Below are 20,853 nucleotides of genomic sequence, written 5' to 3'. Positions count from 1 at the left end.
GTTGGGCACGCAGGCCCAGTGGATCCCTTTTCCCAAGTCCAAAGGCCACGCTTAATTAGAGGAAGGGATTTCTAACTAGAAGGTGGAAGGCCCTGATTTAGACCTGGCTCTTATAGAAGAATTAACAGAAACCACAATAATTGGCCAAGCACCTACTATATGCTGGGTCTTGTGGAAAGTGCTCTATTTTTGGAGGCTAATTTATGCAGAGGCCTGATATGGGATCTCGGTTTCCAGACCAAAGACTGAACCCAGCTGCAGTGGGGAAAGCACTAGACTACCAGGGAACTCCCCTGTGCAATTTTTTTTTTTTTTTTTTTTTTTTTTTTTTGCTTTTTAAGGGCCACACCACGGCATATGGAGGTTCCCGGGCTAGGGATCGAATTGGGAGCTACAGCTGCCAGCCTACACTACCGCCACAGCAATGCAGGATCCGAGCCGGGTCTGCAACCTACACCACAGCTCATGGCAATGCCAGATCCTTAACCCACTGAGGGAGGCCAGGGTTGAACCCACATCCTCATGGATACTAGTCAGATTCTTAACCCACTGAGCCACAATGAGAACTCCCTATTTTCTCCCATTTTACAGATGAGTAATGTAAGGCTCAGAGAGGGTGACCTCCTTGAGGATACACAGGGAAAAATGGCAGGGCCAAGATCTGAATCCTAGCCACCTGGCTTCAGCAATCATGCTATTACTATGCAGCTTCTTATACAACCATCGGATTTCAGATGGAGATTTTAAAGGAAGCTAAGAGCAAAATAATTCCAGATGGATCACAACCTCCCACAAAACCAAAAAGAGAGAGACAGAGACAGAGAAGTTATTAAACTACTAGAAGAAACCATGGAAGTTAAAAATAATAATAATTCAGAGTTCTCTTTTGGTGCAGCAGGTTAAGGATCTGGCATTGTCACTGCAGTGGCTTGGGTTGCTGCTGTAGCATGGGTTCTATCCCTAGCCCAGGAACTTCCACATCCCACAGGTTTGGCCAAAATAATAATGATAATAATAATCCCAGTGTGTTGAATCATGATATGACATCTTTAATGATTTAAATGATCAACAATTGACTACATACAAATATCAAATTCCTATACACACAAACACAAATACTAGGTCCACAGACAAACTCAGGGAAATTTTTCCAAGATGTAATGTACAAAAGGCTGATTTCCTTAATATGTAAAAAGCTTCCAGAAATCAATCAACAATCCAATAGAAAAAGAGGCAAAACAGCTTTTGAGAAGGATATACAAAGGTCTTCTAAGATATGAAAGGGAGTTCCTTCTCATTCATGGTAAGCAACATATAAAATAAAACTATCATGAAATAAAATACTTTTTTTTTTTTTGTTTTGCTTTTTTAGAACAGCTGCAGCTTATGGTAAGTTCCAGAAGTTCCCAGGCTAGGGGTCAAATCGGAGCTATAGCTGTCGGCCTGCATCACAGGCAGAGCAATGCCATATCCGAGCCACATCTGTGACCTACACCACAGTTCACAGTAATGATGGATCCTTAACCCACTGAGCAAGGCCAGGGATCGAACCCACCACCTCATGGTTCCGAATCGGATTCGTTAGCCACTGCACCATGATGGATACTCTACTAGTCGGATTCTCAACCCACTGAACCACAACGCGAACTTCCATGAAATACCTTTTTTTAAATAAAATCTATCAGGTGACTAAGGATGAAAGAGTTTGATAATTGACTATGTTGTTGGGGTCTGGGGAAAAGAATATCTCATGCATCAGGGTTCAGAGTGTGAAATGGCCTAATCTCTCTGATAAGACGTCTTGAAATGAGAGGCCACTGGGAATCTATCCATATGCCCAAGGACAGATCATAGCACTAGGTACACACTAAGCAATTTGCATGGAATCGGCAACAAACTGTGAGGCTGATCTCCCTGAACACAGGAGGGAAACTGAGGCCCAGGGGAGGGGAAGGGACAGACCAGGGGCCCAGGCCACTGTGCCTGGGGAAGGTGGGCAGGCCGGCTCTACCGGTGGCACCAGGTCATCACGGCCCCAGCAGCATGGCCCTCCCTTGTCAGACAAAGCTTAAGTTCTCAGGCAGCATACCTGTTGGTGTGTAGAACAGGTCAGAACAAGGGCCAGGGATGCTCGGCTTTAACATATGGAGGCCAGGCCAGCCTCGCGGAGGCCTGTGAGTGCTGGTTGCCAGTTCCAATTAATTCTGACTCTCTCATTAAGCCGTTAGGAAAAGCTAGGTGGTTGTAGGCAGTAGGCCCTCTGCCTGGGCCGCTGGATTAAAGGGATCAAGGTTTCTGCCTCGAGACACTGTATTATCTGTCACAGGCAATTATGGAAGACCTAGGCGGACAGTGACAAGCTCAGAGAATCCCTGAGTTCTGGAACCTGGGAGGCTCAGAATTGCGGGATTTCCAAAATCGTGGACTCTCAGACTCTTGGAATGCCTGGGGTTCTAGACCCTCATAATAGTCTCCCCTCCTCCCGAATATTTTTTTTTTTTTTTTTTTTTGCCTCAATGTGCAATGGCCTGATGCAGGATCTCAGTTCCCAGACCGAGGATGGAACCCAGGGCACAAAAGTGAACTCCCACTTCTGACTGTCTTACCAGGGTTGGGGGTGGGGTGGGGGTGGGGAAGAATATTGGGTCAGAATGCACAGGTCAGGGAGTTGCCTTCGTGGCTCAGGGGTTAATGAACCTGACTAGGATCCATGAGGTTTGATCCCTGGCCTCACTCAGTGGGTTAAGGATCTGGCGTTGCTGTGGCTGTGGCGTAGGCCAGCAGCTGTAGCTCCGATTCAACCCCTAGCCTGGAAACTTCCATATGCTGCAGGTATGGCCCTAAGGAAAAAAAAAGAATGTGCAGGTCATCAGAGGCAGAGAGATACGTGTGGCTGGGGCCTGCATCCCACCAATGCTGCAGGCAGGTAGGAAGGGAGGGTCAGGGCTGTGCCAACTTGCTCCTAACTACCCATGACCTACCTGTTGAACTTGACATTGCCAAACTCTTGAATCACAAATACTTAGCCTTTTGTGACACAGATTTCTTTTCTAGACCTATCCCCTTGGATCAGACGCCTTTCAAATCAGAAGCCCAGGGGCTGAAGCTGAGTTTTTTCTTTTTCAGCTGAACTTGTGGCATACCAAAGATCCCCTGGCCAGGGATTGAATCTGAGCCACAGCTTCAACCTACGCCACAGCTTCAGCAATGCCGGATCCTTAATCCACTGTACCGGGCCAGGGAATGAACTCATGCTGCTGCAGAGACCCACTGGATCATTAACCCACTGCACCACAGCAGGAACTCCTAATCTGTTTTTTTGCTTGTTTTTGTTCATACATTCTTTACAAGAAGAATTTGGTGAATGAGTTTTCCCATATAAGAAGGTGCAGATCCAGGAGTTCCCATCACGGTACAGCAGAAACGAATCCGACTAGGAACCATCAGGTTGCGGGTTTGATCCCTGGCCTTGCTCAGTGGGCTAAGAATCCAGCGTTGCCGTGAGCTGTGGCACAGGCCAGGGGCTACAGCTCCAATTAGACTCCTGGCCTGGGAACCTCCATATGCCTCGGGGGTGGCTCTAAAAAGACAGAAAAAAAAAAAAGAAGGTGCAGATCCACAGGGTCTCCAGTCCAAGTGGCAACTGAGGACCCTCCATGATCAAGATGTGAATTCTCTATGACCCTACCAGGTCCAAATTCTTCCTTGATCCCTGGAGGGTGAGCTTGCTCTCCTGAACCAGTGTTAATACTGACTTTATATCCTCCTTTTAAGATCCAGAAAGGGAGGGAGTTCCCTGGTAGCCTAGTGGTTAGGGATTCAGCAATGTCCACTGCTGTGGCTCAGATTTGATCCTGCCCTGAGAACTTCCACATGCTACGGTCATGGCCAGAAAAAAAGAATGAGTAGACAATGAGATCCTATTGTGTAGCACAGAGAATTATACTCAAACTCCTAGGATAAACCAGGAAATGAATATTTATTTATTTATTTACATTATTGTTTGCTTTTTAGGGCTGCACCCACAGCCTTTAGAAGTTCCCAGGCTAGGGGTCAAATTGGAGCTGTAGCTGCCAGGCTACGCCACAGCCACAGCAACGGCCAGATCTGAGCCACGTCTGTGACCTACACCACAGCTCACGGCATTGCCAGATCCTTAATGCACTGAGCAAGGCCAGGGATTGAACCCGTGTCCCCATGGATACTAGTCAGGTTTGTTACCACTGAGCCACAGTGGGAACTCCAGAAAGGAATATTTTAAAAAGAATGTATATATGTGTATAACCAGGTCACTTTGCTGTACAGCAGACATTAGCACAATATAGCACATAAATCAACTATACTTTAATAAAAATAAATAAATAACTTTTAAAAAGTGAGCCCCAGGGACAGTTTTTTGCCAAGGTCCCCACTCTCTTCCCAGGGAGGGGATGAAAAGCCTTTGGAAAAAGTAAATGGACATCTTTTCATGCTTTAAGGTTATTCTACCGGGTCCCTGTAACCATTCTGACAAGGTCAATACTGTGGTTATCCCATTTCTCAGATGAGAACACTGAGAGTTAGAGAGAGAAATCACTTCCCCAAAGCCACACCTGAAGGCAGAGCCCCAGAAACATGGCAGGACTGAGTTAAGAGAAGGATCTCCTGGTGGTGCAAACAGGAGAATGTGGTGCTTGAGGACGATCCGGGAAGGGTTCAGGGAAGAGTTTGGATTTTCCTCAAAGGGCAGTGGGGAGCCATGGGAGGGTTTGAAGCAAGGGAGTGTGTGATCTAATTTATGCGTTGGAATGTCCCTGATGAGGCCGAATCCATTTCAGAAGATGGAAACATTGATTCTTACCTGAGAAAGACTTTGTCTCAGATAAGAGTGCTCTCTCTTCCTTTCTACTACTTCTTGGATGCTTCTGTCCTCCACCACTGAATTAAAGTTTTGTAAGGAATTCATTGCTAGGATGTCTAGCAAATGAGAGTTCAAGGGGTGCCTGTTGATAAATTGTGTTATTCCAGTTTAGCCCTATTATGGGCCAGGGATCGAATCTGAGCCCGAGCTTCAACCTACACCACAGCTGCATCAATGCCAGATCCTTAACCCATTGTACCAGACCAGGGATTGAACTGGCATCTCCACAGAGACAAGCTGAATCATTAACCCACTGTGCCATAGGGGGAACTCCTGACACTAGCAGGTTTTAAAGCAGCATCCTTCATATATAAATAGTTCTGAGAAATAAATGAGATTAGAGACATATGCAAAGAACATGGATGCCACTTTCAATACACAAAAGACATGGATGGGAAATTGTTAAAAAAAAAAAAGACATGAGGAGTTCCCATCGTGCCTAATGAACCCGACTAGTATCCATGAAGACTTGACTTCAATCCCTGGCTTTGCTCAGTGGGTTAAGGATCCAGCATTGCTGTGAGTTGTGGTGTAGGTTGCAGACGTGTCTCAGATCTGGCACTGATGTGGCTGTGGTGTAGACCAGCAGCTGCTGCTCCTTTTCCACCCCTAGCCTGGGAACTTCTGTATGCCTCAGGAAGACATGAAAAAGTATTTAACCACTCTAGAATATCTGCTCTAATTGTCCACAAAGATATCTGGTCATATTAGATGCTATGAAGGTACAAGGTAATTGGCATTCACCTCTGATACTGCATAAGTTAGTACTGTCTTTCTGGAAGGTAAAATGGGAAAATGTATCGAAAGCAAATAACTAATTATAATGGCTCACCTTTGTTGACTGACAAATCAACTTCATTTAATGTTTCTCCCACTAGAACAGAAGCTCTGCTTGAGCAGACATTTTTGTCTGTTTTGTTCACTGCTGAGTCTCTGGCGTCTGGAACAGGACCTGGCTCTGATTTATATACCCAGCATGATCTATTCTACTCATTTTACTGTATGCTGAAGCTTGAGATCCTCTGAGCTAGACCAAAAAGGGAAGTTTTGGGCATGCAGATATCTGAGCATCTGCCTATGTGTGTCTTTAAGACAATCCTCAGATCCCTAGTGGTGAGTGGAGAATTCTCAGGGGCTCCCACTGACCCATGGGTTAATGGATGTCCTGTGGTTATAAGGATCAAAGGAAGAGTTCCCTGGTGGCTCAGTGGATTAAGGATCCAGTGTTGTCACAGCTGTGGCTCAGGTTCGACCCCTGACCCAGGAATTTCTGCATGATGTGGTCATGGGCAAAACATAAAATAAAATGAGGATCAAATGAGATGATTTCTGACACTTACTGAGTCCTTAGGCTGTGAGCCAGGAAGGGTTCAAAATGCTTTACAAACCTCAATTCACTTAATCTCTTAACAGCAATGCTAAGAGGCTAGTGTTAATATCAGGCCCATTTTACAGATGAGGAAATTGAGTCCACAGCATGACAGCAGCACCCTGGCTGGGACCTGATACAAAGTAGGTACTTGGGTTTAGTAGCACCTAAGTCTTGCTCTGTCAACTCCATGATCAACCATTCCTGTGTCTCTAGGAAACATTTCCACTGGTGTCCAGGAGAGATTCTGGGCATCAATAGGGTTCCATAAATGTTTTGGTTCTTAAAATCCTTGGATGATTCCATGCAGAGCTGCAGGGATAGGTGAGGGAGAGGATACTGGCAGGCTTCTGGACACTGGAGATACCAGACACACACAGGGACCAATGCAGACACACAGAGACACCTGCAGTCACACACACACACACACACACACACACACACACACACACACACCCCTCGAGACAAAACAAGACACACACAGAGACCAGCTAAATACACACCCCAAAACAAAAACAGACACGCCCATCTCAAAACAGACTCAGGGACACACAAACCCAGATGGACGCAAAGACATCCCAAGACAAGCACGGATACATACAGGAGACACATATAGGGTTTTGGAGGGGGGGTAGGGGGATGGCCAGATTTAGGGGCCTCTGGTCACCCTTGATACCTGTGGAAGCCCCAGATCTACATCCATCTCTACCCTAGGGTCCAGGGCTCCCGCTAAGGCAGTGGACCGATAGGGCAACCATAGGCAGAGAGAAAGGGACTAGGGCCAGGCAGGGACGGCTGCTGTGCAGAGCGTGGCTCTCTGGCGCCACCCGGCGGTTACCTTGGGGCAGGGGGCACTGCAGCCCCTGCTGCTGGGTTTCTGCGGCTCTCTGGGTCCCTAAGCATCCATCTATAGCTGCTTTTGTCTGTACCCGCATCTGTGTGTCTCTATTTCTCTGTGTCTCAGTCTCTGTCTCTCTTTCCTTCTGTGTCTGTCTTTTCCCATCTCTCTGCAGTTCTGTCCCTTTTGTATCTCTCCATCCTTATCTTTTTCTCCCTCTCTCTCTCCAAATCTCCCCCCACCTCCTCTTCCATAATTGAGACACGTTTCCTGTGCCCTGGCCCCCCATGGCATCCTTGGCCCTTCCTGCCACCCATGGGCTGCCGCTATGACTCTGTCCTGGTGGGGCGTGATGACCACCCATCAGCTCTGCACTACTTCTACCTCCTACATTCTAGTCTTTGGGGAGGATGCCTACATGCCTGGAGGCTGCACAGGATTCCCCTGTTGTGCCTTTGTCTGGGTGGAGCTTGACCAGGAGCCCAGCTTGGCTTGCCCCTTCCCCAGGGCTGGCTCCTGGAGGCAGGAAGTGATGGTTGCACAGGGAGGGGGAGTAGAGACAGTGAGGATTTGGATCCCCCCAACAAGGAAGAGCCCAGCCAGAGACAGTGATGGACACCCTTGAATTCTGCTAGGAACCTGGGGATCCGCTCTGCTTGACTGCTGAAACCTGCCATGGCCCCTCCATCACCTGTGGGCTGGTGGCCTGATCCCTGACCCACTGAGGGTCTCAGAGACCACTCTGACCTCAAGTCACTCACACTCCTGCTTGCTGGGTTCCTTCTAGGTGCCGGACCTATTCCTTCCTGGGGGCTCCTGCACATTCTGTTCCCTCTTCTAGAATCCCCTTCCAGTCACCTCCTTCAGGAAGCCAGGCTCATGCTGCCTCTGACTTGAAATTCTCCCTTGCGCTCCAAAGAGCAGGACTGCTATCTCCCTGGCACAAAGGCCTGGCACACAGGAAATGCCCAGGAAGCACTGCTAAACAGAGGCGCTCTCTCAAGCCCAGGTCTCCCATCTTGCCCTGCTGGGGGTGTGGGCCTTGCTTGGCTTAATGGGATGCTTGTCGCTCTGTGCCCTGTTTTCCCAGGAACAGGGGGAGAGGGGACTTTTTCTGGGCCACTTGCGCAATCTGCCCTGCTGGGTCTCATTTCAGCCGCGTCTGTAAATATTTGGTCCGCCGTGGCCTGCAGCATCTAGGCAGGGGAAGCTTCGGTGCGTTTTATGAGCTTCCCCACAGGGATCCAAGGAGAGGTTTTTGTGGCTGGGTATGTGGGACGCCCGGCAGTTTCATGGCTGGTTGGCACGAGGTGGGCCTGACTGCAGGATTGGAAGCAGCCTCGAGGTGCCATCAGCGGCTGCCAGCACTTAACCCGGCAGTGTGCAGCTTTCCGGAGGCCCAAACAGGCCCTCTTGTTGTAAGAACTGCTAATGCAATGTTTTAGATCACAGCTATGTTGGGCACGCAGGCCCAGTGGATCCCTTTTCCCAAGTCCAAAGGCCACGCTTAATTAGAGGAAGGGATTTCTAACTAGAAGGTGGAAGGCCCTGATTTAGACCTGGCTCTTATAGAAGAATTAACAGAAACCACAATAATTGGCCAAGCACCTACTATATGCTGGGTCTTGTGGAAAGTGCTCTATTTTTGGAGGCTAATTTATGCAGAGGCCTGATATGGGATCTCGGTTTCCAGACCAAAGACTGAACCCAGCTGCAGTGGGGAAAGCACTAGACTACCAGGGAACTCCCCTGTGCAATTTTTTTTTTTTTTTTTTTTTTTTTTTTTGCTTTTTAAGGGCCACACCACGGCATATGGAGGTTCCCGGGCTAGGGATCGAATTGGGAGCTACAGCTGCCAGCCTACACTACCGCCACAGCAATGCAGGATCCGAGCCGGGTCTGCAACCTACACCACAGCTCATGGCAATGCCAGATCCTTAACCCACTGAGTGAGGCCAGGGATCGCACTGGCAACCTCAAGGTTCCTAGTTGGATTTGTTTCCACTGGGCCACAACGGGAATGCCTGCAAAATACTTTAAATGCATCATCTGCTTCCATCCTCAGAAATTGCCCTGCTTTATGATGAGAAAACTGAGGCATTCAGGGTAACTGGCTCTAGGTCATCCAGGTGGCAAAGCGTAGAGAGCTGGGGTTATTTATTCTCCAGCCTAGCTTGGTCTCACTTAAGTCACCCAGCCCTTATGGAGGCCTCCCCAACAGGGCCATGGTGAGGATCCCCTGGAAATGGCTTCTCAACAGTCAGGATCCCAGGAATGGAGGTAGTGCCTGAAACAGATCAGTAGGTCAGAGTTGGGCCCCGGGAACCTGCATTTTAAACAAGCACTTCCCTCCCTTCCGAGGTAACTCTTGCTAGAGGTGTTCCTCCATCTTTCCTCAGGAACAGCAGCCTTACTGCTGCATGCGTCCAAACGTGTTTTCACGGCTCCCTCTCAATCTCAGCAGGGATCGCCTGCCACCTGGTGTTTATTGAAGACACCACAAGAAAAAGGGATTCGGTGTTCCCATCAGACACTCTAAACTAGGGGAGTTTTCTACTAGGCCTCAAAAGACCCAACAGACCAGATGAGGAATGAAAACTTGAAAATGATTGAGTTCTTTCTCTCTTTCTCCTCTCCATAAGCGCTTACTACATGTCTACCACATGCCAGGTGTATTGACCAAGTCTTTATTTCCTGACTTTTATTTTTCTTTCTTTTTTTTTTTTTTTTTTTTTTGGTCTTTTCTAGGACCACACCCACAGCATATGGAGGTTCCCAGGCTAGGGGGCTAACTGGAGCTGTAGCTGCTGGCCTACACCAGAGCCACAGCAAGGGGTCATCCAAGCCAGGTCTGCAACCTACACCACAGCTCACAGCTATGCCTGAGCGAGGCCAGGTATCAAACCCGCAACCTCATGGTTCCTAGTTGGATTCGTTAACCACTGAGCCACGACGGGAACTCTGTATTTCCTGATTTTTGACGCTTTGACATCTGGGGCCTCATTCACCCAGGAGAGACAGCCCCTCCCAGAGCCAGCTAATTCCCAGAGACTGCAAACAAGCCCCTTAGAGTGCCCTTCATGTGCAAACCAGCCAATCCAGAGCTCACACCCTAACCCCCTCCTCTATGGGGCTTTCACATTCGAGAGGGAGGGCACTATCCCCCTATCCTAATCACCCCAAGGCCAGGTGTTAGGCAACTAAAGCCAGCATCTACTGCCTCAGAGCCTGCTGACATTATTTAAACTAGCCCATCTTGGGCCTCTTTACCCCCCTTTCCCTCTTCCTTCCCTTAGAAGCCATAATAAAGGCTCTGGTCCACATTTTCCCCCATCCCTTTGCCCCCTCACCCCAACCCTGGTGCTTCTCCATGTGGCCCTAAATAGATAGCGTGGCTTGACCTCCCCCTCCTCTTGGAAACCAAAAAAATGTTTTCAGGGGCAGTCATCTCCTGATCTGTTGGTCTGAGTAATTGTAAGACCCAGGAGAGAAGGAATGCTCGCCCCAGTGATGTTTACATTCCAGGGGAGGGTGCAGACATAAGCTCTGAGGACAGTGACAGGTAAGAGGGGAGTGGTCAGGGGAGACCTCCTGGAGGAGGAGGTGGAATCTGAACACCAACCTGCGAGATGAGAAGGAGCCAGCCAGCCCACACCAGCTTACGCTTAACTCCCTGGATTCCGCTTCATGCATCGTCTGGGAAGTTCCGTGAAGAGGGGAAGCATCTCGAGTCCCCAGTGCTTTGTGCTGTGGTACCGTGTGGTCTCTGTTGTGTCGGCACTTGTTGCTGGAGGCAAACACAGGGAGGGTGCTTGTGGCTGTGGATTTGAGGCCGTGCAGTAACAACCCTGCAGCCTGTGGGCCATCTCACTGCTCCTGGGTGCCCACCTTTCCGGGAGTGATTCCGGGAGCCTCGGCATTGCCTTAACCTTCCCTGGGGCTGTTTCCAGCCGGGTTAGGGGTCTGACAGCATCGGAGTCCACTCTAAAGGTTAGGAACACACGCAAAATAATGCAGACCACGATCTCTGAGTCTGGCTTGCTCACTGCTGCTCAAAGCAATTGTCACTTCACTAACACGTGACCTTGGTCTGGGGCTCCCTGCATCCTGGGGCGGCTGAGGAGGAGGAGGGACCTGAGGACAAGGCCCAGGCTCTCTTGGGCTCTGAGCCTGCATCTCTGATTGGCCTTCCCAGGAATGGACTCTGCTCCCCAGAGAAGCTGTGACTGGGCATGTCTGCCTTTGGGGACACCACATGATGTCTCTGGCCACAGGTAACAATGGATGGCTCACTTCCTTAGCCAGTACTCACGCCTGTGACCCCCAAGGCAGATTCAATCATACTCCAGTGGGAAAGGCAAAATAATGCCCTTCTCCCCAAAGATGTCCCCATCATAAGCCCTGGGACCTGTGAAAATGTCACCTGATCCGGCAAAAGGACTGCTGCAGATGTGACTGAGGTTAAGGACCTTGAGATGGGGATTATCCACATGGGTCCCATGGGACCACGTGAATCTTCAAAACTGAAGAAACTTTCCTGACCGCAGTTGGAGGGAGATGTGGCTATGGAAAAAAGAATCAGAAAAACACTGCTCTCCTGGCTCTGAAGATGGAGGAAGGGGCCAGGGGGCAAGGGATGTGGGCTGCTTAGAGAAGCTAGAAAAGGCTCAGAGTCAGATTGCTCCCCCAGAGCCTCTGGAAGGAACCAACCCTGCAGACACCTTGAATTTGAGGACTTCTGGCGTCCAGAACTGTGAGCTGAGGAGTCTGTGTGAATTCGTTACAGCAGCCAGAGGAAGCACACACCCAATTAAACGGCAGATACTGTGTGAAACACAAATCCTAATATCAGCACACCCTCTGGGGAAAGGAGATCACTGATTCCGAGAAAGCAACATCCCGCTGAGCACATGAGGCCTCCAGCACCCAAGGCTGGACCTGATATGATCACCCACCAAATCCGTCCCGCAGCCTGGGGTGGCGGCATGAAGCCCATTTGAAACATGAGAATGCTGAGGGCTCCAGAGAGGGTAAGCCACTTTCCCAAGGACACACAGCTGATGAAAGAAGAAGAGCTGGGATATGAACCCACTGGGCTCATCACCCTGTGATCCTGTGACCGAGGGAGGGGCAGAAATGGGAGGACCCCACCCCTCAACCCACAAACCAGTTAAAAGGCACCACCTCCCCACACACTGACGGATCTGTGGTTGTATTTTTTAAACATCAAAAAGTCCTTTTTATAATGTTGCATTGGAAATTATTTGACTAAGAGTAACTCGTGCAATTTGAGACTGGCAATCATGGTGCAGGCTTGGGAATTCCTGCAAAGTGAGAAAATTTAACCTAGGAGCTGTTTTGAAACATAATGAAATCTGTATGAATACAAAATTTAGCAGTTGATGAAGTTGACACATTTTTGTAGATGTGGAGACATTTTATAAGATATTAATTCTGATCTTGCAGTTTTCTTTTTGTATTTTTGGAGCAGATCATTTCTTCACTCTTCCTCACCAGGCCTCACAACATTTTACAGGTCTCCTGTAAGACATGAACACCCTAGGCCCAGTTCCTATAGGTTTCCCAGAATTGCCCTGGCATACAGTAGGTGCTCAATAAATGTATATATTTTTAATTTAAAAACTTTTTTTTCATCTTTTTTAGGGCCGCACCCACAGCATATATTAGTTCCCAGACTAGGGGTCTAATTGGAGCTGCAGCTGCCAGCCACAGCCACAGCTACAGCCAAATAGGATCCGAGACACATCTGCCACCTATGCTGCAGCCTTCGGCTTTGCCAGATCCTTAACCCACTGAGGCCAGGGATCAAACCTGAGACTTATGGTTTTTAGGGCTGCACTCTTGGCATATGAAAGTTCTCAGGCTAGGGGTCAAGTCGAAGCTACAGCTGCCGGCCTGCACCACAGTCACAGCAACCCAGGATCCAAGCCACGTCTGCAGCCTACACCACAGCTCATGGCAATGCCAGATCCTTAACCCACTGAGCAAGGCCAGGGATCGAACAGGCATCCTCATGGATACTAGTCAGCTCGTTACCAGTGAGCCGAAGTGGGAACTTCTTATCTCCAGAACTTTCTCACGTCTCCTTTGAGCCCTGACTCTCCATCCCCCTCCCCAAGTCCCTGGCCCTACCATCTACTTTCTGTCTCTACAGATCTGATTTCTCTAGGGACCTCCTGTGAGTGGAATCATTCAGTATTTGTTCTTGTGTGTCTAGCTTGTTTTACTGAGCATTATGTCACGATCCCATCCATACTGCAGTCTGCCATGTGTGTCAACATTCCCTTCCTTTCAAAGGCTGACTAATATTCCACTGTATGGTTGGACCACAATCTGTTCATCCATACCAATACTCCTCCATTAGGATGGCTATTATTATTATCATTATTATTATTATTTTGCTTTTTAGGGCTGCACCCATGGCATATGGAGGTTCCCAGGTTAGGGGTCAAATTGGACCTACAGCTATAGGATGGCTATTAATAAAAAAAGAAACATCAGGCTCCCTGGTTGCTCAGCAAGTTAAGGGTCTGGCACTGTCACTGCTGTGGCGCAGGTTCAATCTCTGGCCTGGGAATTTCCTCATGCCTTGGGTGCAGCCAAAAATGAACAAACAACCCAGAAAACAAGTGCTGGTGAAGATGTGGAGATGCTTGGAACCCTTGTGCACGGCTCCTGGGAATATAAAAAAGGGGATGCCCCTGTGGAAAACAGTCTGGCGGGTTCCTCAAAAGTTAAATATAGGCTCACCATATGACACAAGAATTTTGCTCCTAGGTATATACACCCAGAAAAGGAGAAAATAGGTCTGCAAAGACAAATATTCACACTTGACTTTATAGAAGCATTCTTCACAGGAGCCAAAAAGTAGAAACAACCCAAGTGTCCATTAGCAGATTTTTTTTTTTTAAATGGCTGCACTTGCACATATGGAAGTTGGCCAGGGATGGAATCCAAGCCACAGCTGCAACCTATGTCAGATCCTTCAATCCACTGCACTGGGCCTGGGATAGAACCCTTGCCTCCTCAGGGACCCAAGCTGCTGCAGTCGGATTCTTAACCCACTATGCCATGGCGGGAACTCCCAGCAGATTCCTCTTCAAACAAAGATTTTTCCCACCTCCTTTTTCTCTCTTGAAATAAAAACCAGAGCTAGTATAAACTAACAACACATGTTTTTTTTTTTAAAAAAACCTCAACAACACAATCATTTGATGCGCTATCAGATATAAAGATAAGAAATAAGTCTTCAATAAGTGGTGCTGGGAAAACTGGACAGCTACATGTAAAGGAATGAAATTAGAACACTCCCTAACACCACACACAAAAATAAACTCAAAAACAGATTAAACACCTAAATATAAGACTGGCTACTATAAAATTCTTAGAGGAAAACTTAGACTGAAAACTCTGACAAAAATTGTAGGAATATCTTCTCAGATCCACCTCCCAAAGTAATGAAAATAAAAGCAAAAATAAACAAATGGGACCTAATTAAACTTAAAAGTTTTTGCACAGCAAAGGAAACCATAAACAAAATTAAAGACAACACACAGAATGGGAGAAAATATTTGCAAATGATGTGACTGACAAGGGATTAATCTCCAAAATATACAAACAACTCATACAGCTCAATATAAAAAAAAAACAACCCAATCAAAAAATGGGCAAAAGATCTGAATAGACATTTCTCCAAAGAAGATAAACAGATGGCCAAAAAACACATGAAAAGATGCTCAACATCGCTAATTATTAGTGAAATGTAAACCATAACTACTACAAGGCACCATCTTAAACCAGTCAGAATGGCCATCTTAAAGTTGTCTACAAAAAATAAATGCTGGAGAGGGTGCAAAGAAAAGGGAACCCTCCTACACTGTAGGTGGGAATGTAAATTGCTACAATCACTACGGAAAACAGTTTGGAAGTTCCTCAAAAAACTAAAAATAGGAGTTCTTGTTGTAGCACAGCAGACACAAACCTAACTAGTATCTGTGAGGTTTTGGGTTCGATCCCTGGCCCCGCTCAGTGGGTCGGAGATCTGGCATTGCTTTGACTGTACTGTAGGTCACGGACATGACTCAGATCCAGTGTTGCTGTGGCTATGGTGTAGTTTGGCAGCTGTAGCTCTGATTTGACCCCTAACCTGGGAACTTCCATATGACTCGGGTGCAGCCCTAAAAAAAAATAAAAAACAAACAAAAAAACCTAAAAAGAGAACTACTATATAATCTAGCAATCCCACTCCTGAGCATCCATCTGGAGAAAACCATAAGATGTGGTACATGTATATAATGGAATATTACTTAGTCATAAAAAAGAATGAAATAATGCCATTGGCAGCAACATGGATGGACCATACTAAATGAAGTTAGTCAGATAGTGAATGACAAAATTCATATGATGTCACTTATATGTGGAATTTTAAGAAAAGGATACAATGAACCTATTGTCAGAACAGAAACACTCAGACTTTGAAAACAAACTTACAGTTACCAAAGGGGACAAGTGGGAAGGGTGGGATAGGCTGGGAGTTTGAGACTGGCATATGCAAGCTGAGGTATATGGAATGATTGGCCAACAGGACCCGTGGTATAGCACAGAGAACTCTACCCAGTATTCTGTGATAATCTACATGGGAAAGGAATCTAAGAGAATGGATGTGAGTACATGTATGACTGAATCACTTTGCTCTACAGCAGAAATTATTACAACTCTGTAAATCAGCTATACTTTTTTTTCCCCTTTTTTGGCCACCCCGAGGCATACAGAGCTCCTGAGGCAGGTATCAGATTCCAGCCATATCTTCTCCCTAAGCAACAGCTGCAGTAACCCTGGATCCTTAACCCACTGCAACGAGCCAGGGATCAAACCTGCATCCCAGTGCTCCCAAGATGCCACCGATTCCATTGTGCCACAGTGGGAACTCCTAAATCAACTATAATAAAACTTTTTAAAATGAAAAAGAAAAGATTAAAGGGAGTTCCCTGGTGGTCTAGTGGTTAGGTTTGGCATTTTCATTGCTGTGGCCCAGGTTCCAGCCCTGGATGAGCAACAGATTCCACATCAAGCTGTGGCACCCCACAGCTAAATGATTAAAAATATTTTCAAAAAGAAAGAGAAAATAATGTCTGATAAATACTGACTAATTCAGCCTGTAAGTGCTCAGACACAGGCCCCGGTTATACCACGCACACAATGAAGTGCTCAGACATGTGGGCCTCTTCAGACTAATCTCAGACAGAAACAGCAGGGGAGGTATTTTTAGACCCCAAAGGTCTGTACATAGAAATGGTGAACTCTTGGTAAGGTTATGGACTTAACAACAAGCCATTTTCCCTCAATTTACCCAGAAGTTGTATTCCTGAAAAATCTCTTAAGTATGAAAACTCTGAGCTGCGTTCACAGCACCCCATCTCCCCACCCTGCCCTGCCACAACTCACATGTTTAAGTCCTGGCCCTCAGGACCTCAGGATGTGACTGGACTTGGAGGCCTATACAGAGGTAATCTTTTTTTTTTTTTTTGGCCATGCTCACACCATGTGGAAGTTCCCAGGTCAGGCGCTGAACCTGTGCCACAGGAGTGATCCCAGCCAATGCAGTGACAACATCAGATCCTTAACTTACTTTGCTACAAGGGAATTCTAATAAAATTATAGAAATTATTTTTATTTTCATTTATTTTTATTTTTTTAAGCTGCATCCACAGAATGCAAAACTTCCCAGGCCAGGGATGGAACCCGTAGCAGAGCTGCAACTCGAGCCTCAGCAGTGACAATGCCAGATCCTTAACCAAATGAGCCACCAGGGAATTGTACAGAGGTAATTTTTTTTTTTTTTTTTTTTTTTTTTTTTGCTTTTTAGGGTCACACCTGTAGCATATGGAAGTTCCTAGGCTAAGGGTTGAATTGGAGCTGCAGCTGCCAGCCTACAACACAGCTACAGCAATGCGGGATCTGAGCCGTGTCTATGATGTGCACCACAGTTTACAGCAAAGCCAGATCCTTAACCCACTGAGCAAGGCCAGGGATCAAACCCACAACCTCAGGGATACTAGTTGGGCTCATTACTGCTAAGCCAAAACGGGAACTCCCGGAAGTAAAATTAAAAGAGGGTCATTAGGATGGGCCCTGGTCCGGTATGACTGTACATATAAAAAGGGGAAATTTGGATGCAGACATACAGTGGGAGAGGCTTGTGAAGAAGGCAGAAATGAGGTGATGCAATTACATGTCAGGGATGCTTGGGACTGTCGGCGACCACAGGAAGCTGGAAGAGGGCCTGGAACAGACACCCCCCCATGGCCTCAGAAAGAACCCTGTTGACACCTTAATTTTGGACTCCTGGCCTCAAGGACTAGGATAGGATCCATTTGTATTGTTTTACACCCCCCTAATCTTTTTTTTTTTTTTAGGGCCACATTTGTGGCCTATGGAAGTTCCAAGGCTAGGGGTTCAATTGGAGCTGCAGCTGCTGGCCTATGCCACAACCACAACTCAGGGATCCTGGGTCAGATCTGATTGCAGCTCTTGGAGGATCTCCTGGGAAAACAGGGGATGATAGTGGCTCATTGTGGGGGAAGGACATTGGAGGCAAAGGTCTCAGGAATAATCATCAGGGTGAACTCCTCTAGAGGTGACCATTTTGGAAAAATCTGGCCCCACCCAACAGGGCTGAGAAGCCCCATGCCAAACAAACTGGTTTCAGAACACAGCTCCACCCATCAGTAAAGAGGCTGCCTAAAGACCCGCCCCCCAGGCATATAGCCACCTCTAATCACATCCAGAGACAAAGCCCCACCCACCAGAGGGATGAGAATCAGCTCCACCCATCAGTGGGTGGGCACCAGCCACTCCTATCAGGAAGCCTGCAGCAAGCCCCTGCACCAATTTCAGCCACAAGGGGGCAGACATCAGAAGCCAAGGGAAGCTACAACCCTATTGTCTGCAAAAAGGAGACCATGCCAAAAATCTATACAAAATGAAAAGGCAGACAAATATGACTCAGATAAGGGAATAAGACAAAATCCCAGAAGAACAGGTAAGTGATCTGGAGATTACAAACCTCCAGGAAAAATACTTTAGACTAATGATAGTACAGATGATTCAAGATCTTGGAAATAAACTGGAGGCAAAGATTGATAAATTACAAGAAACAGTGAGCAAAGAAATAGAAGATTAAGGGTTAGGCAAGCATAGAGGCAAAATACTTGAAATAAAAAATTCACTAGAAACAACCAACAGCAGAATACAGGAGGCAGAAAAACGAATAAGTGAGGTGGAAGACAGACTAGTGGAAATCACTCATGCGGAACAGAAAAGAGAAAAAAGACTGAAAAGAAATGAAGACAGTCTAAGAGAACTCTGGGACAACATTAAACCCAACATCAGAATTATAGGGGTGCAGAAGGAGAGGAGAGAGAGAGGGCCAGAGCAGATATTTGAAGAGATAATAGCTGAAAACTTCCCTAACATGGTAAAGGAATCACTCATTCAAATCCAGGAAGCACAATGAGTACCATATAAAATAAACCCAAGGAGGAACACCCTGAGACACTTATTAATCAAACTGACCAAAATTAAAGACAAAGAGAAAATACTGAAAGCAGCTGGGGAAAGCAACAAATAACATACAAGGGAACCCCAATAAGGTTATCAGCAGATTTTTCAGCAGAAATTCTGCAGGCCAGAAGGGAGTAGCACAATACACTTAAAATGATGAAAAAAAAAAAAAAAAAAACTCCAAACAAGATTACCCAACAAGGCTCTCATTCTGATTTGAAAGAGAAATCAAAAGCTTTAAAGACAAGCAAAAGCTAATTCAGCACCACTAAACCAGCTTTACAACAAATACTAAAAGAACTTCTCTAGGTAGAAAAGAAAAGGCCATAATTAGAAACAAAAATATTACAAATGACAAGGCTCACTGGTAAAGGCATACACATAATAAAGGTAGGAAATCATCCACACACAAATATGTCACCAAAACCAGAAATCGTGAGGAGGGTACAAATGCAGGATACTTGAGATTCACTTGCAATTAAGAGACCACAACTGAAAACAATCTTGTATATACATAGACTCCTGTATCAAAACTTCATGGTAACCACAAACCAAAAATCTACAATAGATATACAAGCAAATAAGCAAAAACAATCCAAACACAACACCAGTCATCAAACCACAAGAGAACAAGAAGGGAAGAAAAAAGACCAACAAAAACAAATCCAAAACAGTTAATTAAATGGCAATAAGAACACACATATGGAAAATTACCTTAAATGTAAATGGACTAAACACCCCAACCAAAAGACAAAGACAGACTGAATGGATATAGAAACAAGACCCATATATTTTGCTGTCTTCAAGAGACCCACTTCAGTTCTAGGGATGTGTACAAACTGAAATTGGGAGGATGGGAAAAAATACTCCATGCAAAGGGAAATCAAAGAAAGCTAGAGTAGCAATATTCATAAACGACAAAACAGACCTTAAAGAATAAGAGACAAAGAAGGACATTACATAATGATCAAATGATCAATCCAAGAAGATGTAACAATTGTAAATATATATGCACCCACCATAGGATCACATCAATATATAAGGTAACTGCTAACAACCTTAAAAGGAGAAACCAACAGTAACACGATAATAGCAGGGGACTTCAATAACACCCCACTTGCAGCAATGGACAGATTTTTCACACAGAAAATCATCCAGGCCTTAAATGATGCATCAGACCAGATGGACTTAGATATTTATAGAACATTCCATCCAAAAGCAGCAGAATACACATTCTTCTCAAGTGCACACAGAACATTTCCTAGGATAGATCACATTCTGGGCCACAAATCAAGGCTTGGCAAATTTAAGAAAACTGAAATCATATTAAGCATTTTTTCTGACCATAACTATAGACTAACATGCAGAGTGGTTAGATGAGGCAGAAGAAAACATGCCACACTTGCCCCAAGTGCACCATGGAGACTGTGTCCCATCAATTTGTCATTGGAAAATGACTCTAAAAGCCCCTGTGGGGAGGGAAGCACACAATGTGTTTATTTGGGCAGTTCAGACAGGACGGGGGCCAGCATCAGCATGCCTTTCATGCTCTGGCTTCCATGGCACGCTGAGTTGGATTTTCAGATTGCTCTTTTAAAACTAAACACCCCATCAGGAACACAGGGGACTCCAGGAGAATTGGCAATTGTTCTAGGGCCTGTGGGGTGGCTGTCCTAGTTACGGAGAAAGAGGAGGTTCCCAGCAGGCGGCACATGGGTTAACTCTCACCTTGCCAGACCAAGGCTGGAACTTGTGGGAAGTGAGACTTCTCTGTGACCCAGGCCCTCCACAGGCCCCCAGGTCACCCCTCATGAGTAGGGATGGGCCCTTTCCCTGCCCCAACATGCCTGTGGTCACCCCGTCCCTGTCAACATCAGCTCTGCTGGGGCAGCAAGTATCCCCCTGGCTGAAAAGACACTTCACTGTGGAGCCACACCAGAAAGGCCTGGCTCAAAGGACTGGCATGAGGCACTGCTGGCCAGACAGGGACCTTGTCTGATAGTTTTTTGCTTGTCTGCTTTGCTTCTCAGGGCCACACATGGGTCATATGAAAGTTCCCAGGCTAGGGGCCAAATTGGGAGCTGCAGCTGCAGCTGCCAGCCTACGCCACAGACAGCAACGCAGGACTCGAATCACATCTGTGACCTTCACCACAGCTCATGG

The sequence above is a fragment of the Sus scrofa genome, chromosome 2 (genome assembly GCF_000003025.6).
Source record: "Sus scrofa isolate TJ Tabasco breed Duroc chromosome 2, Sscrofa11.1, whole genome shotgun sequence".
In the NCBI taxonomy this organism is placed as follows: domain Eukaryota; kingdom Metazoa; phylum Chordata; class Mammalia; order Artiodactyla; family Suidae; genus Sus; species Sus scrofa.
Note: the sequence above shows the minus strand (reverse complement) of the source record.